An 11,700-nucleotide genomic window follows, 5' to 3' on the forward strand; every position below is an offset into this window, starting at 1 on the left:
CGTCGTTTTCTACATCCAGAGCATGCTGTATAGTAATTGTTCCTTTATACGACATCTCGCTTTTGCTGTCGTTTGAAGAAGAAAACCGGTTTAAAAAAATGAGCCGTTATCCAAAAGATGGCGACCTTTTAGAACCAAAGATTGTAAATTAAATGTGAGTGATTCTTATAAATTTTGTAATCTGATAACCGTAGGAAAGTAGAAGAGAAGATGGCGGAGACGGTAGTGAACCTGAAACCAATCGAAGCCACACCCGAAAGCTTCAAAGAATACGGCCAGGTGATAGAACCATCACCAGATGATGATGAATTCGGTCCTCAAGATGCCCAGTTGGATCTTACCCAAGGAATTCCCAGGTATTTGCAATTTTTGAAAAGAAGAATACTTGATTCTTAAGGATAATTGCTTTCTTATTATTAGGAAATCTAATGTTATTGAACCTCAATCTGTAGAATATTAATTGATTTCTTGCTTTCGTTGTGTTGGGAATTTCAGAGATATTTTACTTAATATGAATCAAGAGAGCCTAAACATTTAAATGACAAGAAAAACAACACAGTAATTCTTTTAGGAGGATCACAAATGATCGATCCGCGGCTATAAACCCCATGTTAATTTATAAACTGGTGCACTGTAGAAGGCCTGAATTTAGATTATTACCAAATTGTCTAGAGTGATATGACCATTTGGTAAGCCTTACACTGAGAATTTCTCAATCTACGTACTTGATGTACCTGAGTTTTGATTGAAATTTTGAGAAATAGTATTCATCTCAACACTTAATTCATGTATCTTGATTCTTGATCGGTGATAATGATTATTAAATTTGATAACCCAGTTACATAACTATATTTGAAATGTATGACAGCTTCTACATTATGCACCTGCAGGACAGGCCGCTTTACTTCTCGAATATTACTCATCATGCGAGTGTGACTCAGTGCCTTGGATCGATCACAGGTGGAGTTTGGTATCTGGGTTTGGCTAAGCCATCAGTTCTGGATTCAAAGGAAAGGAAAGAAGAAGATTGTAATAATGATATTCTGCAGTCACCTTGTGGCCAATCTATGTGCCTCATGCTGTAGATGAGGTTCGAATTTTTAGAATTTCTGGGCCCAAGTTTGTTAAGCTTGAGAAGGGAACTTGGCATGCAGGGCCTTTGATTTAAAGGGGATTCAATGGATTTCTACAATTTGGAATTGAACAATACCAATGTGAGCTTAATTTTTCATTTTCGTTTTTCTCGGTCTCAGGTTGTTGATTTTCTTCTCTTGCATTCAGTTTTAGTGTAGCCTCATTATTTCATCATTTTGACTACATACAACCATCACTAGATAATAGCTGTAGGTAAGTTCTCATAATCGATGTTAATAATGATAATGATGAACTTTCCTCCACTTTCACACTGTCGAGAACAGCCCAAGAAAAGTTCACCACGATAAACAGGATCTTGATATGCTTTTTCACCTCTAAATAAGTCCCTCCATTAAACTAATATAGGTAGATTTATGTAAAGTGATGCCCTTCTGTTTTGATTCTTGAACCATGTGCATTGCATCCTTGTATTTCCCTTGTGTACACAGCTCATTAATCTGTTCAGAAAATGCAACAGAATTTGGATCAGATTCTTGAGAAGTTTCACTACCACTCTCTATTTTCCTTTTATTTAATGATATGGTCTGATCCTGCAATTTTCCCTGTTCGACAATTCTTGACATGAACTCCTCAGCCTCCTTCATTGTACCTGCATCAGCAAGTGCACAAAGAATTGCATTATATGTATAACAATCAGGCCCTAACTTCTTCTCTTCCATTTCTGCAAGAAGATCAAAGGCTTCTTCAAATCTGCCTTCTTTGCAAAGGCCTGATATTATCGTGTTGTAGGTAACAGCATCAATAGCTTTTCCCTTTGAAATCCATGTGTTGAAGAGCTTAAGAGCATTATCAAGCATACCTTCTGTACAAAGCCCCCGAAGAAGAATATTACAAGTAAACAGATCTGGTTTAAATGACTTCTCAACCATTTTGTTACGAAACTGAAATGCTTTCTCAACTTGCCCCTCTCGGCAATATCCATGAATAATTGTATTATATGTGATTTGATGAGGGACCAAGCCACTCTCTAGAAGCTCATTCAACTTGTCAATGGATTGATCAGTTTTTCCAGAACGGCATAACCCTCCAATCATAGTGCTATATGTATTGATGCTTGGAATGATCTCTTTCTCCTTCATCTCATCCCAAAGCTTCATCGCTTCAACTGACTTTCCATCTTTAAAATATCCCTTGATCAAAGTGCCATAGCTAACTTCATCCACAAAATATCATCTCATCCCAAAGCTTCATCGCTTCAACTGACTTTCCATCTTTAAAATATCCCTTGATCAAAGTGCCATAGCTAACTTCATCCACAAAATATCCTCGTTTACTAGCACTAGAGAGCACCTTGTATGCATCATCAAGTTTCCTCGCTCCGCAAAGAGTATGAAGAATCGTATTAAGAGTCCAAGTGTTCATCTTCAAACCTTTACTACTCATTTCATCCATCATCCTGAATGCCTCACTCAGCTTCCCAGCTTTACAATATCCATCTTCCTAAGTTCATTTAAAGCATTATCCATCTTCCCTTCCTTTACATACCACTTAACCACTACATTATAAGTAACTGCATTAGGCTTCACTCCCTTCCCTTCCATCTCGTCAATCAATTCAAAACCCTTTAAACTACTACTATACTCAAAACACCCATTGATCAACGTAGTATACGTAACAACATCAGGCAATAATTTCAAATTCTCCATCTCATCTCTCAACCTAAAAGCCCCATCAATCTTCCCATCTTTACACAGCCCACCAATCAACATATTATAAGTCCAAACATCCGGCAAGATATTATTCCGTGCCATTACATCAATCACCTGTGCAGCTTCCTTTAACCAACCTAACTTACAATACCCCGAAACCAAAATATTAAAAGTATTCCTATCCGGAAACAACCCATTGTTTTTCATATCTAACAACAAATCCCTAGCCTCATTTAGCTTGCCTTTCTTACATAGAACATCCAAAATCGTATTATAACTAGCATTATCAGGGAAACAACTAAAATCCTTCATTTTCCCAATTAACCCAATGGCCTCAGATAACTTATTCTCAATACAACAACCATAAACCAAACAAATTAAAAGGTTTAGTATTAACCTTAACACCAAACTTAATAACATTAGTAAAAATGGCTTTAGACAAACAAACAGAAGGTTTAGAAGGGTATCTAACTAAAGCGTTGATAAGAGTATTACGAGTAAGCAAATTAGGCTTAAGATGTAACCTTTTCATTCTATTGAAAATTTGAGCAGCATGATGGGGTCTATTACATGACACGTACGCACCAATTGAGGTATCAAGAATCACCCTTAAAGATTGAACCTTTTTGAACGGAGAGTGGAGGAGGTGGTGGTGGAGGAGATGTGTCCTGTCGGCGGAGATAAAGGCAGTGAGGAGTGACTTGGCATCGGAGAGTTTCTGGTGAGAGAGAAGGGAAATGAGAGGGAGATGTGAGAGAGAGGTGACTGAGAGATGGGTCTGTGACCATTTAAAGAATGATAAGAGGGTGTTAGATTTGTTGGAGAGTGTGTTTGATGAGAGAACTGAGATGAGAAGATTGGGTTTCGCAGAGAGGTGGGCTGTGTAGGGTTTTAGCTTTTCAAGTGTGTTCCCATCCTCTGAAGTTAGGATTCTCGTTAGGGTTTTACGAAGTTGCGATTCTTCTGCAACATTTTTCTGTTGATTCGGAGTTTCAGTGGTTTTTGATTCCATGGTTTTGAAATTGGTCTGTGATCATAGATATTGGTTGTTTTCCATACATTACCTCAACCGATGTTTGAAATTACCAAATAAAAGATTGCACAGATTCATCTTGCAACAAAGCACAACCAAATAGAGTTGATTGATAATGATAGTTTAAACCAGTAAATGGAGCAAATGACATTCTATGTTTATTAGTTTTATAAGTGGTATCAAATGTAATAGTATACCTAAATTGTTGATAAGTTAGCCGTCATCGTCCATCCACCTAAAAAATTTATCGTTTGAGCATCATGATCATATTGAATGGCATAAGAAAAGATTAAAATTCTCAATTTGTCTTGTTTTACAATAATAACTTAAAAATTATTGCCGATATCTAAATTTTTCATCTCTAAGGTTATTCCAACAATCTCTATTAGAAAATTATTGATTAACGCTATTAAAAATTATTGTAGCTTTCTCCATTGGAATTCCTTCTTCATCATATTTGTCAATCAAACTTTTTGTAGCTGCAAACATACCCAATAAGAATATTATTTGCTATTGATCACCCTTTAGTAAAAGCACTTCTTACATAACTAATGAGTTGTATAAGGGACTGCTGTAATCTTGAAGCTAAAACATTTGCAATAATTTTGTAATACATAGTACATAGACTAATATGGTCCCGCTGTAACAGAGACTAAGGATGCTCAAATTTTAAAATCAGCAAAATGACTATAATTGAAGCTATGCAACATATTTTCTCCGTTAAAAAAGTGAAAAAAAATTAAAAAAACATAATATTAAAAAAAATTCTAATGTTTTTAAAAGAATCTGATATTGAAACCATCCCACTTAAAGGCTTTCTCTAAACAAATAAAAAAAATTATTTTTTAATTTGTTTCAAATAAATAAGGTTAGTAATTTGTTGAGTTATTTTCTCAATGGTCCAAGGCAGTAAACCTTCATACACATCCTAAAATTAGGTAAGATCAAAACTGGTGAACAAATTATGGAAGTAATTAATAACAATTTGAATAATGGCTTGTGAGTCGGTATAGCACAACACCCCTTGATTATCTTTGTAATGACCCAAGATTTGATCTTATAAGATATTATCCCTTATGACCCCCAATAGCCTCATGGTTTTATCTTTTAATAAATTCGAAAACTTTCAAAGAGATCACCTATCTTAAAATTTTTCCAAGTAAGATATATTTAGCTTCAGAATTCCTACAACTCTATAGTCAAACTCAAAGGCGCATCATGTAATTAGTTCTAACTTTTTACATATATACTCTATTAGCCAATACCTTGTTCCATTTTGATATGCAATTAAATTCATTCATGCAATTTCATAGCCAAGAGGCTGCCATCCTAAAACCCAATCAGAAACTGCTTCTTGTTCAGGTATCATATCATTGCCCGACATCCACTTTCAGCCTTCGCAAGCTACTTCTCTGACTTAGGCTGCTACATACCTACTATCTTTCTTCTAGTTCGTTCTCGAACCACACATCTACTAGAGGAGCCAACTATAATATCATTTGTAAGCGACCAAAAACTAGATTACATAAGATATTTAATAGAAATATCCCCTTTATTTTATAGAATAATTCTCTATTTACATACTCATTATAATATTATTATTATATATTAAAAAAATATATCATTGGCATATTCTTAGAATAATCGCCCTAGTTTATATACCAATAATAATATTATTATGTTTTTCTAATATAATAATAACAATAATAATAATAATAATAATAATAATAGTAATAGTAGTAGTAGTAGTAGTAAAATAAGTAGCAAAAGTAATAAAATATTAACTGTACCGAAAACTAGATTTTCTAAGAGCAAAAAAAAAAAAAATCAAAATCAGGAAATACAAAACTATACCAAACCTAAATTAAGGAATAGAATAAACCGAATCAAATATCTTTAAAATATCAAACCAAACAGCAAACTAGTAATTGAACCAAATTGAAACAAACAATTTCAATTTGACTCTATTTTTAATATAATTTTTAGATTCATTAATTATATTTTTTATATTTTTAATTATATGTATTATAGAAAAGTATTCATATTTCTAAACCAGTTAAAATATATATTTTTATTAAAAATTAATAGAATAATATAAAATATAATTTAAGTTTATAAAATAATAATAATAGTTTCAAAATAATAACAAAAATAATTTCAAAAAAAAGTAATTATTTTTCGGTAACTGACCCCTACCACCTCAACAAAATTCACCATAAATTAGAAATTTATTTTACAGCACCCTAAAGTGGAAATTCAACAAAATGTCACCATAAAATGGAAATTATTTTTGAAAAGAAAGTCTTAAATTGAGAAAAACCCCATTTTCTTTAGTTGCTTGTACTTTATTGTTAATGGTGGTTCTTTTCGGGATTTTTTTATACATATATTCAGGAAATAGGTTACAAAATTTTATTTTTGTGGGTCCAAATACTTTCTAAAATCTCAAAAATATCCAATGTGTATTTTTTTAGTATCCTTTTGATCTCAAAAAAATTATTTATACGTTATTTTTACTTGCTTTATAATATCCTTTTCATATCCTATGATAATTTTTTTAGTATTGTTTTGATATCATTTTTCTTAATAAAGTTATAATAGTATATTTTTATTCTTAATTCTTATCAACCTTTTCATTGTTTTAAAATCTAACAAAGAGTTGCTATAGATACAAAGCTATTATCTTCTTTGACACCCTTAAAAGACTTTTTTGATTTTATTTTAATTTTATTTTTATTTTTTAATTATATTTTAATATATTTTTGGAAGCACTTTTCTTATTACTATCAAAGCACACTAGTTACTGTAAAACATATAATATTATTCAATTCATGAATATCAAACACATAGATACAAGAATAAAAAAACGAAAAATTTATCTCACTTGGCTGGTTTAACCATAATGCAAGTTAAATGATATGCTTTAGGTATTTTTTAAGTATACTTTTAATATATTCTTTTTAATGAAAAATTAAAAAAATTATAAATATAAAAAGAATTTAAGAATTTAAAAAGAAATTATAAAAATAAATGTTTTTTTTTAGAAACCATGCACCATAAGATTTCTTTTTTCGAAACAAAAAAAATTGTCCCGCTCTTCTCTAGCCTTTATGCTTAATTAGTTCATAGTATTTTTTGGATAGCTATTTTATTAGCTAAATAAACCCTTTCTTTATAATAATGTAAATTGTAACTTGATGATTAATTTTTTTAGTAATGAAATGGATTTACTACTTGTAAACAAAATATATATATATATATATATATATATGAATATTAAAAAAGAAATTGTCTATATAAACATAAATGTATATTTGTATGCTCTACCTATTTAAATACTTATTTACCTCATATATCTCAATTTTTCTTTATATCCGGATTAAATCTCAACACAAAAATTAGATTTTAGTATATAAATATCTATGCACTCGTTCGATTTGGTCTGCCCTACATATATATTATATTATTTGAACTAAGCTTAGTGTAAAATTTTTAAATTTGACTAAATGTGGTGCGTCTGATCTTTGATAAGTTTTATTTATATATATCAATCCATCCACTATTGTTAGAATATAAGATTTTGTATGACTTTTGGAGTGCTATTAAAATTCCATTAATATAAGAATGTTTGCCATAGATAAGCTTCTAATAGTTTTTTTTTTATTATTATTCCTTAAGTTTCTAAATGAGGTACAATATTTTCCATAATAGTAGGCTAAGTTCAGGCCACACAATTAGGCATTATTGATTCAAGATATTGCTGCTCCATTTTGTAAACAAATATTAGAATAATTTCACATTGACCAATTGCTGGACTTCTCACTATAACAATAATCATAAATTTATCTCACAAATCGTACGGAATGAGATTTTTAGAACTCAGAAATTTTATTGAAGTAAATTTGTTATCCTGCCGTTATTATTATTTTAATTATAAAAAATTAAGTTTATAAATATAATTTAATAAATTTTTAATTTTTAATATTAATTTATAATATTTTTAATTTTTAAAAATTTTATTTGTGCAATAATATAAAAATTATTTAAAAAATATATTAATTAATTCTAACATTATATAAATTAGTACTATCAATAGAATTGATATTACTATTTTCTAGAATTAGAAATTATTATATAATTAAGAAATTAAATTATTAGTGAATATAATATTTAAAAATATTATTTTTATAATTAGAATCATTATCTAATTAGAAAAATAATTTTTAATTAATATAATATTAAAATATAATTAATATATTACTTTTTAGAATAATTATTATCTAATTAGAAAATTAATTTATTATTAATATATTATTTCTTAGGATTAAAATAAGTATTTAATTAAGAATGTAATGTATTAATCAATAAATTAATAAAAAATTATAAAATTGTCCATAAATTTTAATTTTATGTGTTAAAATAAAATATGTAAAAATAAAAATTTTATATATGAAAAATTAGACACACATATTAAAAGATTTTTAGATTTCAAAAGTTAACATATATATGCATATAGATTTTATATTTACAAATTTATTTATATTTTCTTACTTAATATCCATGTCAAAACCATATATGGTAATTGGAGCTTGAAACAGAAATATGTAATTGCTAAAAAATATAACTGTTCAATCATAACTAGTTTAAAAAAATTGTTCAGCCATAACCGAAGAGAAAATATATTAATAAAATTATTATTCTTCTAATTTTATTTATGTCAATTAGTTTTTTAAAATATTACCAGATAGAATTTACTTATATATATATATATATATATATATAAATTGATTAAAATACCTTTAGAAATAATCACTAATTAATATAATCTTATTTTAATATTATATATATTTAATTTAATATAATATATTATTAATTCTAATATAATTAATTAGTAATCAATCTAATTTAATGCTAATTTTCTCATAATTTCATATACTTTCCTATCCTATATAAATTTGATAAACCATTATATCATAGTATATATAACTTTCCTCCACTTTCACACTGTCGAGAACAGCCCAAGAAAAGTTCACCGCGATAACCAGGATCTTGATATGCTTTTTCACCTCTTAATAAGTCCCTCCATTAAACTAATATAGGTAGATTTATGTAAAATGATGCCCTTCTGTGTTGATTCTTGAATCATATGCATTGCATCCTTGTATTTCCCTTGTGTACACAGCTCATTAATCTGTTCAGAAAATGCAACAGAATTTGGATCAGATTCTTGAGAAGTTTCACTACTACTCTCTGTTTTCCTTTTATTTAATGATATGGTCTGATCCTGCAATTTTCCCTGTTCGACAATTCCTGACATGAACTCCTCAGCCTCCTTCATTCTACCTGCATCAGCAAGTGCACTAAGAATTGCATTATGTGTATAACAATCAGGCCCTAACTTCTTCTCTTCCATTTCTGCAAGAAGATCAAAGGCTTCTTCAAATCTGCCTTCTTCGCAAAGGCCTGATATTATCGTGTTGAAGGTAACAGCATCAATAGCTTTTCCCTTTGAAATCCATGTCTTGAAGAGCTTAAGAGCCTTATCAAGCATACCTTCTGTACAAAGCCCCCGAACAAGAATATTACAAGTAAACAGATCTGGTTTAAATGACTTCTTAACCATTTTGTTACGAAAGTGAAATGCTTTATCAACTTGCCCCTCTCGGCAATATCCAAGAATAATTGTATTATATGTGGTTTGATCAGGGACCAAGCCACTCTCTAGAAGTTCATTACACTTGTCAATGGATTGATCAGTTTTTCCAGAACGGCATAACCCTCCAATCATAGTGCCATATGTAATGATGCTTGGAATGATCTCTTTCTCCTTCATCTCATCCCAAAGCTTCATCGCGTCAACTGACTTTCCAACTTTAAAATATCCCATGATCAAAGTGCCATAGCTAACTTCATCCACAAAATATCCTCGTTTACTAGCACTAGAGAGCAACTTGTATGCATCATCAAGTTTCCTCTCTCCGCAAAGAGTATGAAGAATCGTATTAAGAGTCACACTGTTCATCTTCAAGCCTTTCCTACTCATTTCATCCATCATCCTGAATGCCTCACTCAGCCTCCCAGCTTTACAATATCCATTGCTCAAAGTATTAAATGTAACACAATCAGGTGAAAAACCACTTTCTTCCATCTTCCTAAGTTCATTTCCAGCATTATCCATCTTCCCTTCCTTTACATACCACTTAACCACTACATTATAAGTAACTGCATTAGGCTTCACTCCCTTCCCTTCCATCTCGTCAATCAATTCAAAACCCTTTAAACTACTACTACACTCAAAACACCCATTGATCAACATATTATACGTAACAACATGAGGCAATAACTTCAAATTCTCCATCTCATCTCTCAACCTAAAAGCCTCATCAATCTTCCCATCTTTACACAGCCCACCAATCAACGTAGTGTAAGTCCGAACATCCGGCAAGACATTATTCCGTGCCATTATATCAATCACCTCTGCAGCCTCCTTTAACCAACCTAACTTACAATACCCCGAAACCAAAATATTAAAAGTATTCCTATTCGGAAACAACCCATTGTTTTTCATATCTAACAACAAATCCCTAGCCTCATTTAGCTTGCCTTTCTTACATAGAACATCCAAAATCGTATTATAACTAACATTATCAGGGAAACAACTAAAATGCTTCATTTTCCCAATTAACCCAATGGCCTCGGATAACTTATTCTCAATACAACAACCGCAAATCAAAATATTAAAAGTATTAGTATTAACCTCAACACCTAACTTAATAACATCACTAAAGATGGCTTTAGACAAATAAACAGAAGGTTTAGAAGGGTATCTAACTAAAGCCTTGATAAGAGTATTAAGAGTAAGCAAATTAGGCTTAAGATGTAACCTTTTCATTCTATTAAAAATTTGAGCAGCATTATGGGGTCTCTTACATGACACGTACGCACTAATTGAGGTATCAAGAATCACCCTTAAAGATTAAACATTTTCGAACGGAGAGTGGAGGAGGTGGTGGTGGAGGAGATGTGTCCTGTCGGCGGAGATAAAGGCAGTGAGGAGTAACTTGGCATCGGAGAATTTCTGGTGAGAGAGAAGAGGAGAGAGAAGGGAAATGAGAGGGAGACGTGAGAGAGAGGTGACTGAGAGATGGGTCTGTGACCATTTAAAGAATGATAAGAGGGTGTTAGGTTTGTTGGAGAGTGAGTTTGATGAGAGAACTGAGATGAGAAGATTGGGGTTCGCAGGGAGGTGGGCTGTGTAGGGTTTTAGCTTTTCAAGTGTGTTCCCATCCTCTGAAGTTAGGATTCTCGTTAGGGTTTTAAGAAGTTGCGATTGTTCTGCAACATTTTTCTGTTGATTCGGAGTTTCAGTGGTTTTTGATTCCATGGTTTTGAAATTAGGGTGCTAGCATTTGGGGACGTCAAACACAGAAAGGAAATGGTAAAAAGAATTTGAAGATTACTCACAACGTCGTCGTTTGCTACATCCAGAGCATGCTGTATAGTAATTGTTCCTTTATACGACATCTCGCTTTTGCTGTCGTTTGAAGAAGAAAACCGGTTTAAAAAAATGAGCCGTTATCCAAAAGATGGCGACCTTTTAGAACCAAAGATTGTAATAGGGGTAAGATTTCCATTGTATGCATAATCAATAACAAATAGATAATAGGTGAAAAATAAATATATAGTCTGATCTTTTTTGTTTTGAGCATTTAATTATTTATTATTAATAAATTATTATAAATTATTTATAAATTTTAGTATATAAATAAAAAAATATATACTTAAACTAGATAAATTATTTTAATATAATCATATGTTATAATTATTTTTATTGAAAAATTAAAAATATTTTTATTTAAAAAT

The 11,700-nt window shown here is 30.8% G+C and overlaps 3 pseudogenes; 1 reads left to right on the forward strand and 2 right to left on the reverse strand.

Moving 5' to 3' along the window:
- LOC107262377 lies at positions 1-1,368 on the forward strand (annotated as a pseudogene).
- On the reverse strand, positions 1,331-11,268 carry LOC8270710 (annotated as a pseudogene).
- Positions 1,530-3,840, reverse strand: LOC8270709 (annotated as a pseudogene).
- Positions 11,269-11,700: the final 432 nt, after the last annotated feature.

The sequence above is a fragment of the Ricinus communis genome, chromosome 6 (genome assembly GCF_019578655.1).
Source record: "Ricinus communis isolate WT05 ecotype wild-type chromosome 6, ASM1957865v1, whole genome shotgun sequence".
Taxonomy (NCBI): domain Eukaryota; kingdom Viridiplantae; phylum Streptophyta; class Magnoliopsida; order Malpighiales; family Euphorbiaceae; genus Ricinus; species Ricinus communis.